At 36.7% G+C, this 19,777-nt stretch overlaps 1 long non-coding RNA gene across 1 annotated transcript; it reads left to right on the top strand.

The window, feature by feature from the left end:
• The first annotated feature begins 1,404 nt into the window (after nt 1-1,404).
• LOC140593906 (uncharacterized) lies at nt 1,405-19,517 on the top strand. Its single transcript, XR_011994330.1, has 2 exons — nt 1,405-1,710; nt 18,471-19,517. It is a non-coding gene; the product is annotated as an uncharacterized lncRNA (long non-coding RNA).
• Nucleotides 19,518-19,777: the final 260 nt, after the last annotated feature.

Below are 19,777 nucleotides of genomic sequence, written 5' to 3' on the forward strand. Positions count from 1 at the left end.
TTTTTTAAAGATTCATTTATTTATTTGAGAGAGAGAGAGAATGGGATCCCTGGGTGGCGCAGCGGTTTGGCGCCTGCCTTTGGCCCAGGGCGCGATCCTGGAGACCCGGGATCAAATCCCACGTCGGGCTCCCGGTGCATGGAGCCTGCTTCTCCCTCTGCCTGTGTCTCTGCCTCTCTCTCTCTCTGTGACTATCATAAATAAATAAATAAATAAATAAATTAAAAAAAAAAAAAAAGAGAGAGAGAGAGAAAAAGAGAGCATGTGATTATGAGGTGGGGAGGAGCAGAGAGAGAGAGGGAGAGAATCCCAAGTAGACTCCTGAGCACGAAGCCTGATGTAGGGCTGATCCCATGACCCTGAGATCAGGACCCAAGCCAAAATCAATAGTCAGTCACCCAACTGACTAAGCCCCCTGGGTACCCCAAATTGATCTATTTCAATGTCCACTATTTCAACCTCAGTGTGAAAAGTATAACCTCTTCTGTTTCATTTTTGTTCATTGGATAACTTATTAGTTTCCAACCTCTATTCTTGCTTTCCTACAATCCATTGTCCAGAAAGCAGCCAATTTAATATTTTAAAAACTGTTTTTCTGATCAAGTCCTTTTATGAATAAAACCAATATTCTAAAACATTAAGATTTAGAATAAAATGTAAATCCTTAACTATGCAGTATAAGGACCCATACAATCTGTCCCCCAACTCACATCTTTAATTTCATTCTTGTCTTTTACCCCTTGATCCACTTAGTCCACATTTATTGAAATTCTCTTTATTTTTTGAGCACACCAGCTTGGCTCCTACCTTAACCCTAGCTATTTCCTTTATTTTCCTCTCTCTCCTGCCCTAGATTTTTAAATATCTAGTTTGTTTTTGTTTTGTTTTGTTTTGTTTTGTTTGGTCATTCCAAGGCAACTTCCTCAGTGAGGAATTCTTGCCCCATTCAATATGATATAATTCTCTAGGAAATTCTCTTTATTTTATTTTAAATCCTCTTTTTATGGAAACTTATTGTTGAATAAAGTAAAATTATTTAATTTCTTAACTATCACTTATTTCCTCTGCCTTAATATACAAATTACCTAAGACCAGGGATCTTATCTTTTTGTTTATGGTTGCACATAAACACACAGAAAAGACTTTCATACTGTTGGTCATCAGTCAATTTTAGTTGAATGAATGAAGGCTATCTGCCCCCCCACCACCACCACCCTGGGAAGTAGATAAACTATATTTTTCTGGAGACTATGAGTTAAAAGATCTAGAATTCATGATAGACAGATTCAGATATGTTGAGGGTAAGTTTTATTTAAAGAATAACTCCAAGATCTGCAGGTACAATTAGCTTTAGATCTAAAATAGGGAAGAATAACTTGAATTATTGTTTTGGGTCTATCAGTATCTAATCCAAGAATGACCAGAAGCAGTTTATTTTAAAGGGGGAAGATTTAAGCCCTTACTGGGGGAATACTCTAGGTTTCATGATAATATTAAGAATACCCAGCAATGAGAGCTAGAATCACTGACTGTAGGCTGAATATACACGGAGAGAGAAATATCAGCTTTCTATTTTGTTCTATAGAGGCTGCATTAGAAATGAATGAGATGGAAGGATTCTGTTGATTTGGTTTTATCCTGCAATGAGATCCACAAATGTGCAGAACATCCACAGAGAGGAAATTTATGCTGCCAATTAACAGCAATAAGGTAAGTTTACCTTACAAATGGTATTTGGAAAGTGCTCAATTATTGTCAAATTACATCTCCAGCCAAAACACCATCAGATTCATCAAATCATTCAGATGTCTACTAAAAAGGTTTCTTCCTTTGCCTCATTCTTCCTGCTTGACTGATGGCTCCCTATCCAGCCTAACCATTATCCCAAAATGTATACTGGCTTAGGCAATAGCAGAACTTCACACTCATTTATTAAGTTCTCCTTTGCAAAAAAAAAAAAAAAAAAAAAAAAAAAAGTTCTCCTTTGCCATAAATCCTTATTTTTCTTTGTTTCTAGCAATAATAATGTCTGACTTTGTATAAAAATAGTACCGCTGATTGAATGATTGCCAGGTGTCAAGCACTGTGCTAAAAGCATTAATAATGATAGATAATATTTATGAAAGATGCTATTACAAGTGCTTTGCAGGCATCAACTCATTTACTTCTCAAGAACTCTGTGAGGCAGATACAACCTTCTCCAATCTACAAATGAGAAAACTGATGCACAATAATATTCTAGAACTAAACAGTATTCACAGCATAATAGCCTTCATAGCTTTACTGCTACCAGTTTTTGTAATTGGAAGCAGTGAAGCTGTGACAGAAGGTCTTAAAAGTCCTGCCAAAATGTTGAAAAGCAGGTTTGCTTTCAGTATGAAGATAGCAAGATTAAGGTTCAAAATGCTTCAGAGCGAGTGGCCTATTTGCATAGCCCAAGACTATTATGAGAGACCAAGGACTCTCTCTTAAAGTAAACTGAGTAGGCCCAAGATGAAGTCTCTCATGCTAAGCTACTCTTCGGGAAATCAAAACATAACTAAATTATTCTCCTGGGCTCTCCCAGAAAAGAAAGGCCTAGGTTAACTAATCAGTGCTTGCCTGCTGAGCACAAGTTCCCTACCCTAATATGGCTCTAGGATTTCCCTTTGCTCCTTATAAGAAATGGAGCCCTGCTTTAACCAATTAGCAAAAGCCCAGTATAACTTCCTTGATCTTGCTCACTTTGGTTTATAAAAATCTTTCACTTTGTACGTATCTTCAGAGCTTCTTTCCATCTACTAGATGCTGCCTGATTCATGAATCACTGAATAAAAACCTAATAGATGAGTAAATTGTGAGAAATTTTCTTTTAAAAACTCTAAGGTGATTCTTTCCCAATTCACATTCAGGGCTCTTCCACATACTTCAGGAGCTTTGTATTTATAGTGAGATGATCACTACCACTGACTCCTCAGTAAAGTGGCTGCTTTCTGTCTAATCATATTATAAGAGAAACCAGGGCTAGAACCAGCAAGTGTTTCCCAACACACAGTAACAAACAGAAGAGTGTTTTCATTCTAGCTCATCATCCATTTTAATCACTATATTCTCAAGGGCAAGTACTCAACAAGCTGTCTGGAAGTGACACACAATAGCTCTGTTCAAGTCTTAAAAGGATTTGTGTGGGAAACACCTTCTCACTCCCTGGAAAATAGGTCCCCTGCTCCTCTTTTACTGAATATCAGCATCTAAGATGTTTGCTCTGCTTTGCTTCTGCATGCCTGTTCTGAAACTTGTTTCTAGAAAAAAGCTTACTAAGAGTTCCTAGGATAAGGATCATGGACACCTAGGGTACCCAAGGAAGTAGAAACTCACAAATTAATCTATTATGTATTTTTTTCCTTCTTCTCAGAGCTAATGAAATTTAAGAGTTTTCATAGATACGCAAACTAATTATCTGAAAAATTATTCTTCAATCACATTGCCTTAAAATATATGTCAGAAAACCCACTTGTGTTTTTGTCATCAATAAAAAGTTATTAAATATTAAGGTAGTTAATATTTTATTGATTTTCTAAGGATGTCTTATGATACCTGCCTAACCATACCCCTTTATAAAACTTGCTATGCCTTTTTTAGAGATGAATACTAACATGTCTATGTTTTACACATCATAGCTGGTACCTTGCTGGGTCATACTTATTAGTCCTTGCTGGACTAAGGAACTTGAATCCATAGACTGGCAAATATCTATGCTCTGTGGAGCCTCGCTCGAAAATAGTCTTGACTTCCAGGGAAGATGGCAGAGGAGGAGGACCCTAAGCTCACCTGGCTCCATAGATACAACCAGATATCTATATCAGTATCCACGTCAGTATAACCAACCCAGAAAAAGACCTGAAGACTGGTAGAACAGTCTCTCCACAGCTGAATGTAGAGACAATGAATGCAGGCTACAATGATGAAGGTAGAGAGGGTGGAGACAGTTGGGAGTTAAATCAATGTGCATAACTATCAACAGGAGAGAGGGACACCACAGGAGCAGAGGGGAAAAAAAAAAAAGATAGCATCACACTAGAGAGCCCACATGTGAAACACGAATCCCCATAACATGTGGCTTTGAAAACCAGAGAGGTCATATTTCGAGAGTTGATGCAATCAACAGAGCTTACCACCTGGAATCTTAAAAATCAGAGGCTGGGCTCTGTTAGACCCAGGAGAGTGAAAGGAAACTGGGTCCCTGCTCTTAAGGAGGCAGCACAACAAACACCTCACAGAGATACAGCATAGAAGCAGCAGTTTGAAAACTGCTGGGAAGGGAAATTTGTTTACTAACCTAAGTGCAAGCCGTAAAGGGGCAAGGATCCTTGGCAGACTTCTCCAGAAGCAAAAGGTCTGGCAGGCACCATTTCTCTCCCCTGCATGGACACATGACAGCTGGGGGATCCAGCACAGCACCAACACTAGCTACCTAACTTGCTCACAGCTGATCCTGTCCCCTGCATTCACCTGTGGACATGCCCTCTCCAGCCAGGCCTCTGCTCCAGGTCCCCTGTCATAGCAGATCTGTGCAAACTTTGTTAACACTATGTGCCCTTCCTGAGCACTTCTGCAGATTTGCCCCTTCCATCCCTGCTTGCCTCAGTCCCCAGCAGCTGCAGGTCCCTTCCCACAGCAGACAAATACAGACCTTACTGGCACTATATGCCCCACTCCCATATTCTGCTGTGAACCTGCCCCTGCCCCAATATACCCTTGCTCAGAGCCCCTCCAAAGCAATGCCAGAATAATGGCAGCATGCAAGCACCCTCAACAGGAGCCAGCATGATTCCAAAGTGACTCCTATTCTGGAGAGAGGGGAAGATAACGACTCATACCACTCTGACTATGGCCCCAGGAGTGCACTGGGGTCAGACATTTGGTCTGCAGGCTTTGCCCACCAACAAAAGCCTCTCAGAAGACAATACAGGGTAAGTGCCCTGTAGTTAAGCACTACTATAGCTGATCTGACTCACCTCAAAACCAAGGTAGCCCCAGACTGGTCCACTAAACAACACAGGGACCAAACCCTGATAATAACAGGCAAAAAGAGCCATTCCAAATGATAAGGTTGAAGGCAAAAGTCACCCAGCCACAATAAGATGCATGCAACACACACAGGAGACACTCTGGAAACACTAGATTCTGGTGAACAGGCACATGGCACTGCAAGGCAATAAAGGATATCTTCTTCATAAGGCCATTACTTTTTTTAAAAAAGATTTTATTTATTTATTCATGAGAGACAGAGAGAGAGGTAGAGACATAGGCAGAGGAAGAAGCAGGCTCCATGCAGGAAGCCCGACATGGGACTTGATCCCAGACCCCGGGATCATGCCCTGAGCCAAAGGCAAAGGCTCAACTGCTGAGCCACCCAGGCGTCCCAAGGCCACTACTTTTAACAGCAGGAGATGTAGCTGACTTTCCTAACAAACAGAAACAAACACAGAAATCAGAAAAAAATAGGAGACAGAGGAATATAATCCAAATAAAAGAACAAGACAAAATTAGAGCAAGATACCTAAATGAAACTCAAGTAAGTAATATGTCTGATCGACAATTTAAAGTAATGATCATAAAGATACACTTGGACTTGCAAAAAGAGTGGAGGACCTCAGTGAGACCCTTAAAAAAAGATAGAAAACATTTAAAAGAACCAACCAGAGATGAAGAACTCACTAACTGAAATTAAAAATGGACTAGATGGTAGTAGACTAGAGGAAGCAGAAGGACATCAGAGTAATAGAAAGCAATCAAGTTCACAGGAGAGAGAAAACATAATAAAAAATGATCATAGACTTAGGGCGCTCAGTGACTCCATTGAGAGTAATAACGTTTGCATTATAAGGATCCCATAAAGAGAAGAGAGAGAGAAAGGGGGACAAAAAATTTATGTGAAAAAATAATAGCTGAAAACTTCCTGAATGTGGGGAAGGGAAAAAAAGGTCCTGATCCAGCAGGTACACAGAGACTTCAACAGAATCAACCCAAGGAGATCTGAACCAAGACACATACTAATTAAAATGACAGAGATGAGGTAATGAGAGAACTTTAGAAGTAGCAAGAGAAAAAAAAAATAGCTAAATACAAAAGAAATCCCATAAGGTTATTAATTACTTTTTTAGCAGAACCTCTGCAGGCCAGAAGAGAGTAGCATGATATATTCAGTGCTCAAACAAAAAAAATCTATGGCCAAGAATACTTTATCCAGTAGGGCTAGCATCCAGAATAGAAGATGAAATAAAGAGCTTCCCATATAAGAGACTCATTTCAGACCTAAAGACACATGTAGATTGAAAGTGAAGGAGGGAAAAGCATTCATCATGCAAATCGAAGTGAAAAGAAAGCCAGGGTAGCAATACTTACATTGGACAAAACAGACTTTTTGGTTTGGTTTGGTTTGCTTGCTTAACTTTATCTTATTTAAATTCAATTAATTAACACACAGTATATTATTGGTTTCAGAGGTAGAGGTCAGCGATTCATCAGTTGCATATAACACCCAGTGTTCGTTACATCATGTGCCCTCCTTAATGCCCATCACCCAGTTACCCATCTCCAGCAACCTTCAGTTTTATTTCTAGAGTTAAGAGTCTCATGGTTTGTCTCCCTATCTGATTTGGTCTTATTTTATTTTTCCCTCCCTTCCCCTATGATCTTCTGTTTCATTTCTTAAATTATATATATGAATCTTTCTCTGATTGACTTATTTTGCTTAGCATAATACCCTCTAGTTCTATCCATGTCATTGAAAATGGCAAGATTTCTTTTTGATGGCTTAGTAATATTCCATACTGTGTTTGCATATATATACCATATCTTCCTTATCCATTCTTCTCTCAATGGACTTCTCAAAACATACTTTAAAGACTGATTTATTTATTTTAGAGAAAGAGAGTGCATATGGGGAGAAGGACAGATGGAGAAGGGGAGAATCTCAAGCAGACTCCCTGCTGTACTCAGAGCATGATGCAGGCCTTGATTGCATGACTCTGAGATCATGACTTGACCTGAAATCAAGAGACAAACATTTAATTGACTGAGTCACTCAGGCACCCCTAGATAAAGCAGACTATAAAGCAAAGACTAGGGCACCTGGGTGGCTCAGTTGGTTAAGTGTCTACTTTCATCTCAGGTCATGATCACAGGGTCCTGGGATGGAGCTCTGCATCAAGGCTCTCTCCTTCCCCCTTGTGCTCTCTCTCACTATCTCTCCTCCCTATGTGTGCTCTCTCACCATCTCTGTCACTATCTCTGTCTCTCATAAATAAATAAATAAATAAATAAATAAATAAATAAATTCTCTTAAAAAAACAAAGACATAACAAGAGACAAAGAAAGACAGTATATAATCAAATGAAACAATCCAACAAGGAGATATGACAATTGTAATTGTTTATGTATCTAAATACATAAAGCAACTAATAGCAAACATAAAGGAACTAATTGATAGTGATACAATATTAGGAGGCTTTAACACCCAACTTACATCAATGAACAAATCATCCAAAGAGAAAATCAACAACAACAACAACAAAACAATGCTTTTGAATGACATATTGGACCAGATGGATTTAACAGATATATATTCAGAATATTCTGTCCTAAAACAGTAGAATATTCATTCCTTTCAAGTGCACACAGAAAATTCTCCAGAATAAATCACATATTAGGACACAAAACAAGTCTCAACAAACTCAAAAAGATCAAAGTCACACAATGTATCTTTTCTAACCACAAAACTATGAAACTAAAAATTAACCACAGGAAAAAGTCTGGAAAGAGCCACACATGGAGGCTATACAACATGCTATTGAAAAATGAATGGGCTAACCAATAAATTAAATAGGAAATTAAGAAATACATGGAAAAAATGAAAACACAATGATCCAAAATCTTTGAGACGCAGCAAAAACTGTTCTAAGAGGGAAGTTTAGAGTAATAAAGGCCTACTTCAAGAAGCAAGAAAAATTTCAAATGAATAGCCTAAACTTACATATAAGGAATCTAGAAAAAAAAAGAACAAACAAAATCCAAAGCCAGTAGAAGGAAGAAAATAATAAACTTTAGGGCAGAAATAAACAAAATCGAAACTAAAACAAAAACAGAACAATGAAACCAGGAGCTGGTTCTTTGAAAAATCAAAAAAATTAATAAAACTTAGCTAGACTCATAGAGAAAGAAAAAGAACTCAGAGAGAGAGAAAGAGAGAGAGAGAGAGAGAAATGAAAGAGAAGTAACAACCAACACCATAGAAACACAAAGGATTATACAACAGAATATTATGAAAAATTTCATGGCAACAAATTGGACAACCTAGAATAAATGAATAAGTTCCCAGAAACATATAACCTCCCAAAATAGAATCAGGAAGAAACAGAAAATGTGAACATACCCATTACTAGCAGTGAAACTGAATCAGTATTCAAGAAACTCCCAACAAACAAAAGTCCAGGGACACATGGCTTCGCAAGTGAATTATACCAAGCATTTAATGGCCAGTTAATATTTATTTTTCTTTTATTTTTCTCAAACCATTCTAAGAAAAAGAGGAAAGAAAGCTACTATACCCATTCTATGAGGCCAGTATTACCATGATACCAAAAGCAAATAAAAACACTACAAGAAAAGAGAACTACTGGCCAGTATCTCTAAAAAACATAAATGCAAAAATCCTCAACAAAATACCAGCAAACCAAGGCCAACAATACATTTTAAAAAATCACTCACCATGATCAAGTGGGATTCATTCCTGGAATGCAAAGATGTTTCAATACTAGAAATCAGCCAATGTGATAAATTACATGAACAAGAGAAAAGATAAAAACCATATAATCATTTCAATAGATGCAGAAAAAACATTTGCAAAGTTCAACATATACTCCTGATAAAACCCTCAACAAAGTGGGTTTAGAAGGAATACACTTCCACATAATAAGGGCCATATATGAAAAACCCACAGCTAATATTTAAACTCAATGGGGAAAAACGGCTTTTCCCCTAAGGTCAGGAACAAGACACGGGTATCCACTTTCACCACTTTTATTCGACATAAGACTAGAGGTCGTAGACAGAGCAAACAAGAAAAATAAATAAAAGGCATCCAAATTGGTAAGGAAGAAGTAAAAATTTCAATATTTGCAGATGACATGATACAATATATCAGAACCCTAAAGACTTCTCCAAAAAAATTCTAGAATTGATAAGTTAGTTCAATAAAGTCACAAGATACAAAATCAATATAAAGAATCTGGTACATTTCTATACACTAATAATGAAGTAACAGAAAAAGAAATTAGGAAAACTCATTTACAACTGCACCAAAAATAATAAAATACCTAGGAATAAACTTAACCAAGGAAGTCAAAGACCTATACTCTGAAAACTACAATACACCAAAGAAAGGAATTGAAGACAATACAAACAAATGGGAAGATATTCATGTTCAGGCACTGGAAGAACAAATATTGTTAAAGTGGCCATTCTACTCAAAGCAATCTACAGATTTAAAATATCAAAGTATTTTTCAAAGAACTACAACAAATAATCCTACAATTTGTATGGAACCACTTAAAAGTCTGAATAGCCAGAGCAATATTGAAAAAGAAAAGCAATACTGGAGGTATCATGATCACATATTTTGAGATATACTACAAAGCCACAGTAAACAATATGGTACTGGTACAAAAATGGACACAGAGATCAATGGAAGAGAAGAGAGAACCCAGAAATAAGCCCAGGATTATATGGTCAGTTAATCTTTGCAATGAGAAAAAGTCTCTTCAACAAATGGTGTTGGGGAAACTAGACAATACATGCAAAAGAATAAACCTGGACCATTGTCTTACACCATACACAAAAATAAAGTCAAAATGGATTAAGGATTTAAATGTGAGGCCTGAAACCATAAAAACCCTAGAAGAGAATACAGGCAGTACTTTCTCTGACATTGGACATAGCAACATTTTTTTTAAATGTCTCCTGAGGCAGGGGAAACAAAAGCAAAAACAAACTACTGGGACTACATCAAAATTTTTTTTAAAATGTCTGTACAGTAAAGCAAACAATCAACAAAACCAAAAGACAACCTACTGAATGGTATTAGATATTTGCAAGAGACATTCAATAAAGAGTCATTATCCAAAATATACAAAGAATTTATACAACTCAAAACCAAAAACCCAAACAATCTAAGAAATGGACCGATGACATGAACACACATTTCCCCAAAGCAGACATACAGATGACCAACAAACACATGAAAAGGTGCTCAAATCACTCATCATCAGAGAAATGCAAATCAAAACCACAGTGAGATATCACTTCACATCTGTCAGCATGCCTAAAATCAAGAAAACAAGAAACAAGTGTTGGCAAGTATATGGAGAAAAAAGAACCCTTGTGCTTTGATGGTGGGAATGCAAACTGATATAACCACGGTGGAAAACAGCATGGAGGTTCCTCAAAAAATTAAAAATAGCATTACCATATGATTCAGTAATTCCATTATGGGGTATTTACCCAAATAATATGAAAACAGTAATTTGAAAGGATGTATTCACCTCTATGTGTACTGCAGCATTATTTACAATCGCCTAATTATGGAAGCAGCCCAACTGTCCTTCAACAGAGGAATGGATAAAGATGTGGTATACATATAAAATTTAATATTACTGAGCCATGGGTGGAACTAGAGAGAATAATGCTATGTGAAATAAGCTAGTTATAGAAGGACTAATATCATGTAATTTCATTCACATGTGGAAATTAATAAAGAAAACAAATGAACCAAGAAAAAAGGGACAAACTAAAAAACAGATCCTTAACTACAGAGAACAAACTTATGGTTACCAGAAGGGAGGTGGGTGGAAGGATGGGTGAAATAGATGAAGGGGATTAAGAGTACACCTATCATGCTGAGCACTGAGTAATGTATAGAACTGTTGAATAACTATATTGTACACTTGAAACTAATATAATACTAAATGTTAACTATACTGAAATTTAATTTTTTTTAAATAATAAAAAACAAATGAAAAAATCTTTGCCGATCATATCTCATCATGGTAATCTGGAAGAATGTAACTGAGAGATTAGATAGAAAAGGTAATCAAAGAGAGTTTAAACATAAAGGCAGTAATTAACCTCAAACTTTTCACTTCCCCTATGATAGGATTTTTTAACCTCTTGCACTACTGACATTTTGGACCAGTTTTTGTTTTGTTTTGTTTTGTTTTGTTTAATGTGGGTTTCATCTTATACATCATATGATGCTTAGTGGCATCCCTGGACTTTACCAACTAGAAGCCAGTCAGTAGATCTCCTTCTCTAGTCCTGATAATCCAAAATGTTTAAGACATCATCAAACATCCCCCATCAAAATCACTCCCAGATGAGAACCACTGCCCCATGCATCTTGAACCAGATGAATATACACAGACATGGAAAGGAAAAAATTAATGCTTTCAGTCTAGTGAAACCAAATATAACTTGAAATTGAAAATCAAGATTTCTTTCTTTGCCTCAGAACTGAAACTACAGAGAAGTAGATAAAACACAAAAATGAGACTATGACTGGTAAATGCGCCACAGCCCCGGTCTCCATTTCCTAAATCATATTAGTCACATGATTGCCAAGTTAAGGAGCTGATCTGAGGAAAGAAGAGTAAAGTGCTTTCCTTTCCCCAAGAAAAGGCAAGAGTTCTCACTTTAACAAATGAGATATAAAAACATAAATTGGGTGGGGGGAAGGTGCTCTAGAAAGGAAAGATAATCTAGAGGAAGTAAAATATGCATGCAGACAAGCTGGACAATGAAGATGCAGAAAGTTAGAGTGAGCAGACAAGTTCCATAGGTTGGAATGGGGAATAGAGTGGTGCAACACAGAGAAAGAGAGAGGCAGAAAAATATTGACCTCTATGCCTAATTGTCCAGTTCAAATCAAAGTCCATATTATCAAAACCATATAACAAAATTATTTGTTCCCTGAAATAATCCAACTGAATTCTTTTTTCTTACAACCAATGGGCCAGATTCAAACACCAATACTGCTATAATTTGTTTTGAAAGAAAAAATATCTAGTCAATAATGTCAATCTACATCTGAATTCATGTCATTTTTTAAGCTCAATTTTAATATCTAAAGACAGTCTTGATTTTCTTATGTATTTTTAAAGCATCTTGGAGAGAGAATGAATATCATACATAATATTCTACATCTTTCCTAACATCCACCAAGACCTTAAATAGTTGTAAGACCAGGAGATAATTTCCTTTCCTCCAATGATTTTTCTTCCCTTTTAGTTAGGTGCATTTATAATAAGTTCACTTGACTATCCTTTTCCACTGCATTTTAGTGAAATCTGCTTTTCTCTTCTAAGATTGTATCTATCTCCTACATATTTAAAGGATTCTATTATCTTCTATATTTTCAGTCCCTCAGAGTATCTTTTCTAAATTTTGTAACTTGTAGCATTATAATCAAGGTTACTAATTGTAAAAAACAAAACTAAACAAAGATCCCAAAACAAAACTAAATAGGCCTCAAGGTTCATATTTTAGAATAATAACCAGATGCCACCATGAAAAACCCCATTAGTCTGACAAACTAAGCCAACAGGACTTTGTTCTATTACCCCTCAAAACACAGTCAATGTACCAACCTCACTCACCTCCACTTTTCTTCCTTGTATAGCTTCATTCGCCTTTTATGACTACAAGCAATAGGCAAGACTTTAAAAAGAAAATATTTTCATCATTTGATATCACACCCCTAAAACAATGAATCTTCTAAAGAAGAAAATCTTCCTGGTGTTTCAAATCATTAGTGAAAAATTAGAAGCAAAAGAAGCTGGAATAGGAGTCTCAGAATTGTAAAGACTTGGGGACCATTAGAGATGACCCAGTCTACCTCCCATTATTGATGAAAAAAAAAAAGAAATCCTAGAAAACTGTGCACAAGGCCAAATTATACGTAGTTCTGAGAGCTGAACCTAGATCATTTGACTCTAAATATTGTTTACTATTCTTTGCCCCAACCATTATAAAACATGGTCTCTACAGCTTTCTGTATTGAGCTATACATAGCCACCACACAACTAAAAAGTATATTGAGGTGATTTAATTTCTCTATCAAGCAGGTTCGCACTGAATTTCCCTAAGAATCACAGGCAGGAGGGAAGAGAAGATAACATTTATTACCTACTTTGTGCCAAATATTTGGCTATGCAATCTATATGGAAGTATTCCTTTTTTTTTAATATGGAAGTATTCCATTTAATTCCTGTAATTGATGATTCCATTTAATCACCAAAATGATTGCAATGTATGAAGTAGACATGAACATAGTTTTATTCAAGGTTCACCTGTAGAGAATAGAATCTTTCCTTTATACCTGAAGAAGAAAAAGCTTATAATCACAGAGAGACGAAGTGATAGATTCTAGAATGAGGTTCTGGCCATTCCTGGCTGCCACCTCAGGGACTGACCCTGCAACGGTGAGGAAGCAGCTCCTCAAATCAGGAAACCTCACCATAGCTGCTAGTTCCAGAACCAACTGAGCCACTTCTGCCAGAATCTGCACCAGAAAAACAATTCAAGTTCCAAATCCAAGTCCCAAATAATACAGTGTATGTGATCTGCAGAACCAGGGAGCAGAGAATTTACTCTAAATGCTGGAAAGGTAAAATGTACAGAAAGGCAGTTGAAATATTATTGCAAAAGCTTAAAACTTAGCACAATCACTTTATAGATCAGGCACTTTTTATGTATTTCAATAACTTTTACAAAGTTAAAAATGCTTTTTAAACTATATTTTATCTTTTGGGAACAAACTCTAAAAGGCATAACATCACTGCAATACTGTGATTTTTAAGAAGAATATATATTTGATAATTTAGATAACCAAAATATATTTATCATATATATTTGGTTTTCTGGCTGGGTCATAGCTTCCTAGACCCTTGGAATCTCCTAAGTGTTAAGAGTGATAAATGTGTCTTTTGTAATATTAATGAAGTACCTTTGGGAAAGCACCTAAGGATGAGGCCTAGTTGCAGTGGAACCAACCAAGTGATTAAAGGGTTGGAATATTCAATCCCACCCCCAGCCTCTAGGGAGGAGAAAGGGGCTTGAGGTTGAATCAATCATCAGTGGCCAATGATTTAATCAGTCATGGGTATGTAATGAAGCCTCCATTAAAATCCAAAGGGCAGGGTTTGGAGAACTTCTGGATTAGTGAACACATGGAAATTTGGGGACAGTGGCATACTTGGAGAGGGCATTAAAGATCCTTGCCTTTATCCATGCTGTGGATCTGCTGCAACTCTTCCATCTGGCTATTCTTGAATTATATCTTTTTATAACAAACTCATGATCTAGTAAGTAAAATGTTTCTCTGATTTCTCTGAGCCACTCTAACAAATTTAATTGAATCCAAGAAGGGGGTCCTAGAAATCTACAATATATATAGGTGGTCGGCCAGAAGCACAGGTGACAATAAGGATTCAACATGGGCTTATAACTGGCGTCTTAATTAGGGGCTGGAGGGAAGTCTTGTAGAATTGAACTCTTAACCTAGGGGATCTGATACTATTTCCAGGTAGATAACATTTGAGTTGAGTCAAATTTAACTGGTATCTGAGAACTATTTGGGAATTCCTCACACCAATCCAACACACACATGCTGGAACTGAGTCCAGAACACTTAAACACTTCTAAAATAAAACAATGAAATTTAACTTGAAAACAATATCATATTGAAAGAGTAGGAGAGGAAGGTTCTCTAAAAATCTATAATCTGGGGGGAAAAAGTAAACGTTTATTTTCTGAGTTAATGTCATGTTAAAATAAGTCTAAGTTCTGGAAATAACTTGCAATTGCAATTTTTAAAAAAAAATGTATTGTTTTATGCTTTTATTAAAATGAATAAAGAAGTTGGATTTTGGATAGCTGCCATCCATACTAAAATGAACAGTAATTAAACTTGTTATTAGTGTTTTTAAGAGCGTGCTAATGTTACTCATTAAAGACTGGATGGATTGTTTGTCAGTCCACGTTCCATGGTGTTTGCATTTTATTATGTGGATGTTGGCCCAGACGTTGGCAAATGACATGAACTATACTCCCAGAATACTCATGGAAATGAAATGTGTGTATCCAGAGGCAAGCTGGGTGAGCAAAGTCTGGCACTTAATGAAATCAACAAAGAGCCTGTTTGTCAAGGGTAACTTTAAGTTTGTGTAAATGATCCTCACCTCCATAAGGATGATGAGGTGATTTTATCACCAGTGATTTTACACTTGGAAGAGGTGATTAACCACCACTGGTCTGCTGCTCCCATTAAGGGAGGATATTTTTGCTCTCATCCTTGCAACAAAGCTAAGGTTTATGCTTCATCAGGGAGTCTACAGTGACCAGATGATGTTTCATTTGTTGTTCTACTGCCCATCACTAGGTTTAGAATTTTCACTTCAAAATGAGCACAATTTACTTTTTCAGATTACTTCTAGTTTACTATTTAGTGTGTGTTTGCTCTGCATTATTCTCAGTGGAGCTCATACTGTTTCCAGAACTTTTTAAATCTCATTCTTGAATGAAGATTAGTAAAAATCCATTCACATTTCCTCCAGAGTGGCTATATGATGAATAATGAATCTGGGAGCTCAGATTATTAAATATTAAACCATCCTTCTAGATTATTAGGTTCATGTCCCTTTTTGACAGGGTCTAAAACCCCAGTCTTCAACACAGACACTTAGGATGCTCAGCCTTTAGAAACCAAAATCCAGTGGGGAAAATTTCTTATAGGAAAATTCTGTAGGAAAATCTATAGTCCCTGAGACAGAAATGCATAAAAGATGCCTAGATACTTTTGTGAAATGTGGCAGGGGAAGATTTAAAGAGGGGGGAAAAAGAAAGAAAAAAGGAATATTTCCCTAAGTTATTCTTCAAACATGTTTACATGGGCTACAAATACTGTGCTTCTAAGGTTACTGCTAACTTAGATGCCAATTTCTTATAAATTTAATGGAAAAGGTTTTCTTTGGGTAGACAAAAGTACAAGAGGCTCTATATGGATTGAAAAATAAAATTAGTTCCTTTTTCTTAGGCGAGGCACAACTCTACCCAAAGGCTTATGGTTTGATGAGCTAAAGTGGGTTGGTTTCCAGCTCTGAGTCATGCTTCCTTGTCCAAACATTCAACACTGCCTTTCTAGATTTAGTAGTAATCATCATCGTCACATAATCACCACCATCTCTATAATATCTGAATACTTACCGAGTGCTAGGCACTGCTTTAAGGGCTGTATTTAAATGATTTCACTAAACTCTCAAGATGAGTCCCCAGTGACTCAGTGAGGATTAAATCAAATAACACTAATATATGCAAAGCACTATTCTAAGCTCATTTTAAATACCATTCTCTCATATAATCCCTTAACAATTTTATCAGGTAGGAAATACTATTATGGCCTGATGAAGAACCGAGGCATATAAAGATGAAGTGTTGAAAAGTTATCTGTAGACTTATATGAAGTATTTTTTTTTAACATGCCATTGGCCTTCAGCTCTTAGAAACTAACAAAGGATAAAGGATATTTTTTTAAAAAGATGGTTAAAGTTATTTTATACATGGCTATATGAGTGTCCAAAGTGGACAGCTCATCTGTGCAAAAGGCTATGTGTGATACTGTGATTTATAATAAGAAATATATATTTGGTCTTTGTCCCAGTTTCTGACATAGAGCTCCTAGAACCCTTGGTATTTCCTAAGCGATAAGAGCATCAAAGGTGTCTTGATACTCATAACAAGCCTCTTGTTCAACCTCACCTGAGTTTATGGTAGTAGGATGACTTTTGGAAAGTATGTAAGAGCTGTTTTCAGGAGACCCAATTAGAAGGTCAGAGGGTTACCTTGGCCTCCATGAAGTACAAGAGGGGCTGGAGGTTGAGTAAATCCTCAATGAGAAATGATTTAATCAATAGTGCCTATGCAATGAAGGTTCCATAAAAACTTGAAGAACAGGGTTTAGAACAGTGTTCTGGATTGGTGAACACAAGAAAATTCAGAGATAATTGTATGCCCAGAGAGCATGGAAGCTCCTGCTACTTCCCATACCTTACCCAGTGTACTTCTTCCTTCTGGTTGTTCTCAATTTTATTCTTTTGCAATGAACTGGTGATACAGTAAGGAAATGTTTTCTTGAGTTCTGTGAGCCTCTCTAACAAACTGAATACAAGGAAATTGTCATTGAAACCTCTGATCTATATAGCCAGTGGGTCAGAAGCATAGGTGACAACCTGGACTTGGGTTTGGCATCTGAATGGCAGGAGGGAGGTCTTAGCCCTTAACATTTGGGATACCATGCTATTTTCAAGTACAAAGTGTCAGAACTGAGGTGAATTACAGGACTCCCAGCTAGTGTCACAGAATTTCCTGGTGTTGGGAAAAAATTAACACATTTGAATTGGTATCAGAATCATTAATATGTTATCAGATTAGGAAACAACTAGTTAGGCTTCTGGGTGGCTCAGTCTGTTAAGTGTTTGGGTAAGCATCTGCTTTCAGCTCTGGTCATGTTCTCAAAGTCCTCGGATCAAGCCTGGTGTTAGTGTTAGGCTCCCTCCACAGTGGGGAGACTGCTTCTCCCTTTGTCTCTGCTCTTCCCCCTGGTTTGTACTCTCTTAATTTCTCACTCTTTCTCAAAATGAATAAATAAAATCTTTTTTAAAAATTACTTTTAGTATGTGAAATATTTATATTTTTTGAGAAAAAGTATGTGAAATATTTAAAGTTATTTTTTACTAATGCCCACTAGAGTAAATACAAAACTGATTCATCATGTCAGTGGTTTCACTGCTAATTGTACAAAGTTATCCTCATTAATGAAAATAAAGGCCAATCTAAATAAATAATGTAATATTAAAGGTTGCAAAAACTGTGACTATGCGACAACAATCCCTAAAGGTCAAAAAACTCCACTCAGTATTGATAGGTAGAAGTGTTGGGACCTGCAAAATATGATGGAAGATACAGGACACATTCTGGTGTTTAAAGGAAACTGAGACTCACCCTTGTAAGTAGAGGTGTTCAGAGACATCACCACATATTCACATGAAGTACATACAGGAAAAGGCAAGAGCACATTGGTCAAAACAGAACTAGTAAGCCATAAAAGCAAGTTGCAAATAACCTTGGAGATCATTTTATCTCACACTCAACCTAACAAAGTGAGCAATAATGGTAGAAATATTGGCTGGGGCCAATTGTGAGGAGCCTGCATATTAATTTTAGACTTGTTTATATATTTTACTTATAGATAACATTTTTCAAATTTCAATTTTGCATGTTAAAGTGTTGTATACTCTTAAACTCTTACTGAAGACTGCAATCAGTAATTAATGCATAATTTTTTAGATTTGTTTTTTACATTTACTTCTTTTTTTCAGGATTTTATTTGAGAGAGAATGCACACAGGAGCAGGGAGGAGGGGCAGAGGGAGATGAAGGAGCAGACTCCCCACTGAGCTGGGAGCCCAACACCAACACACCAGCTTGATCCCAGGACCCCAAGATCATGACTGGAGCCAGGAGCAGACACTTAATCGATTGAGCCACCCAGGCACCTCTGTTTGTTTTTTACATTTACTTCTAAAGGAAAACTAAAAGTTTGAGGTACAGCCTTCCAGGCATTTGCTATTCAAAGATATGTATGTATACATTGTTAAAAACAAGACAAATAGCCCAAAATAGAGCCACTTATGCTACGACCAAGTCACCAAACTAAGATTTAATTACAGCTTTGTCTTCTAGAAATAAATTCTTAAACCTGTTTATCAGTAACTACTCAGCACTGGTGAGGTAATCTGCCCGATAGACCCCTGCTGTCTCTTAAAGGAAAGTTACCTTGCTCCAACCAATCCACTTTTGCCAGTGTAACTCCCTTGTCCCTGTTCCCATTTGCCCATGAAACTACTTCACTTTGTTTTTTTTTTTAATTAATTTTTATTGGTGTTCAATTTACCAACATACAGAAAAACACCCAGTGCTCATCCCGTCAAGTGTCCACCTCAGTGCCCGTCACCCATTCCCCTCCAACACCCGCCCTCCTCCCCCTCCACCACCCCTAGTTCGTTTCCCCGAGTTAGGAGTCTTTATGTTCTGTCTCCCTTTCTGATATTTCCCAACATTTCTTTTCCCTTCCTTTATATTCCCTTTCACTATTATTTATATTCCCCAAATGAATGAGAACATACACTGTTTGTCCTTCTCCGATTGACTTATTTCACTCAGCATAATACCCTCCAGTTCCATCCACGTTGAAGCAAATGCTGGGTATTTGTCGTTTCTAATGGCTGAGTAATATTCCATTGTATACATAAACCACGATAAAGAAACTACTTCACTTTGTACAGCTTCTCAAAGCTCTGTTCTGTTAGATGGGATCCTGTCAATTCCTGAATCATTGAATAAAACCAGTAAGACCTTTAAAATTTACTAAGTGGAATTTTGTTTTTTAACATTATATATATAATTATTTCCTCAACAAAACTGTGTATCTACTCTAAATCCTTTCCACAGTTTTTTTTTTTTTTTAAACAATTCCATGTTGGCCATTTTACTATGTTAAGCCAAGTAGATTTGCTTTATATCGTTACATAGTCTTCTATTTTGTAGATATAGCATTATGGATTCAACCAGTACGTTAATGATTGGCATTTGGTTTCACTGAAGATTCTGCATAGACAAACAACAAA

The sequence above is a fragment of the Vulpes vulpes genome, chromosome 9, assembly GCF_048418805.1.
Source record: "Vulpes vulpes isolate BD-2025 chromosome 9, VulVul3, whole genome shotgun sequence".
Taxonomy (NCBI): Eukaryota; Metazoa; Chordata; class Mammalia; order Carnivora; family Canidae; genus Vulpes; species Vulpes vulpes.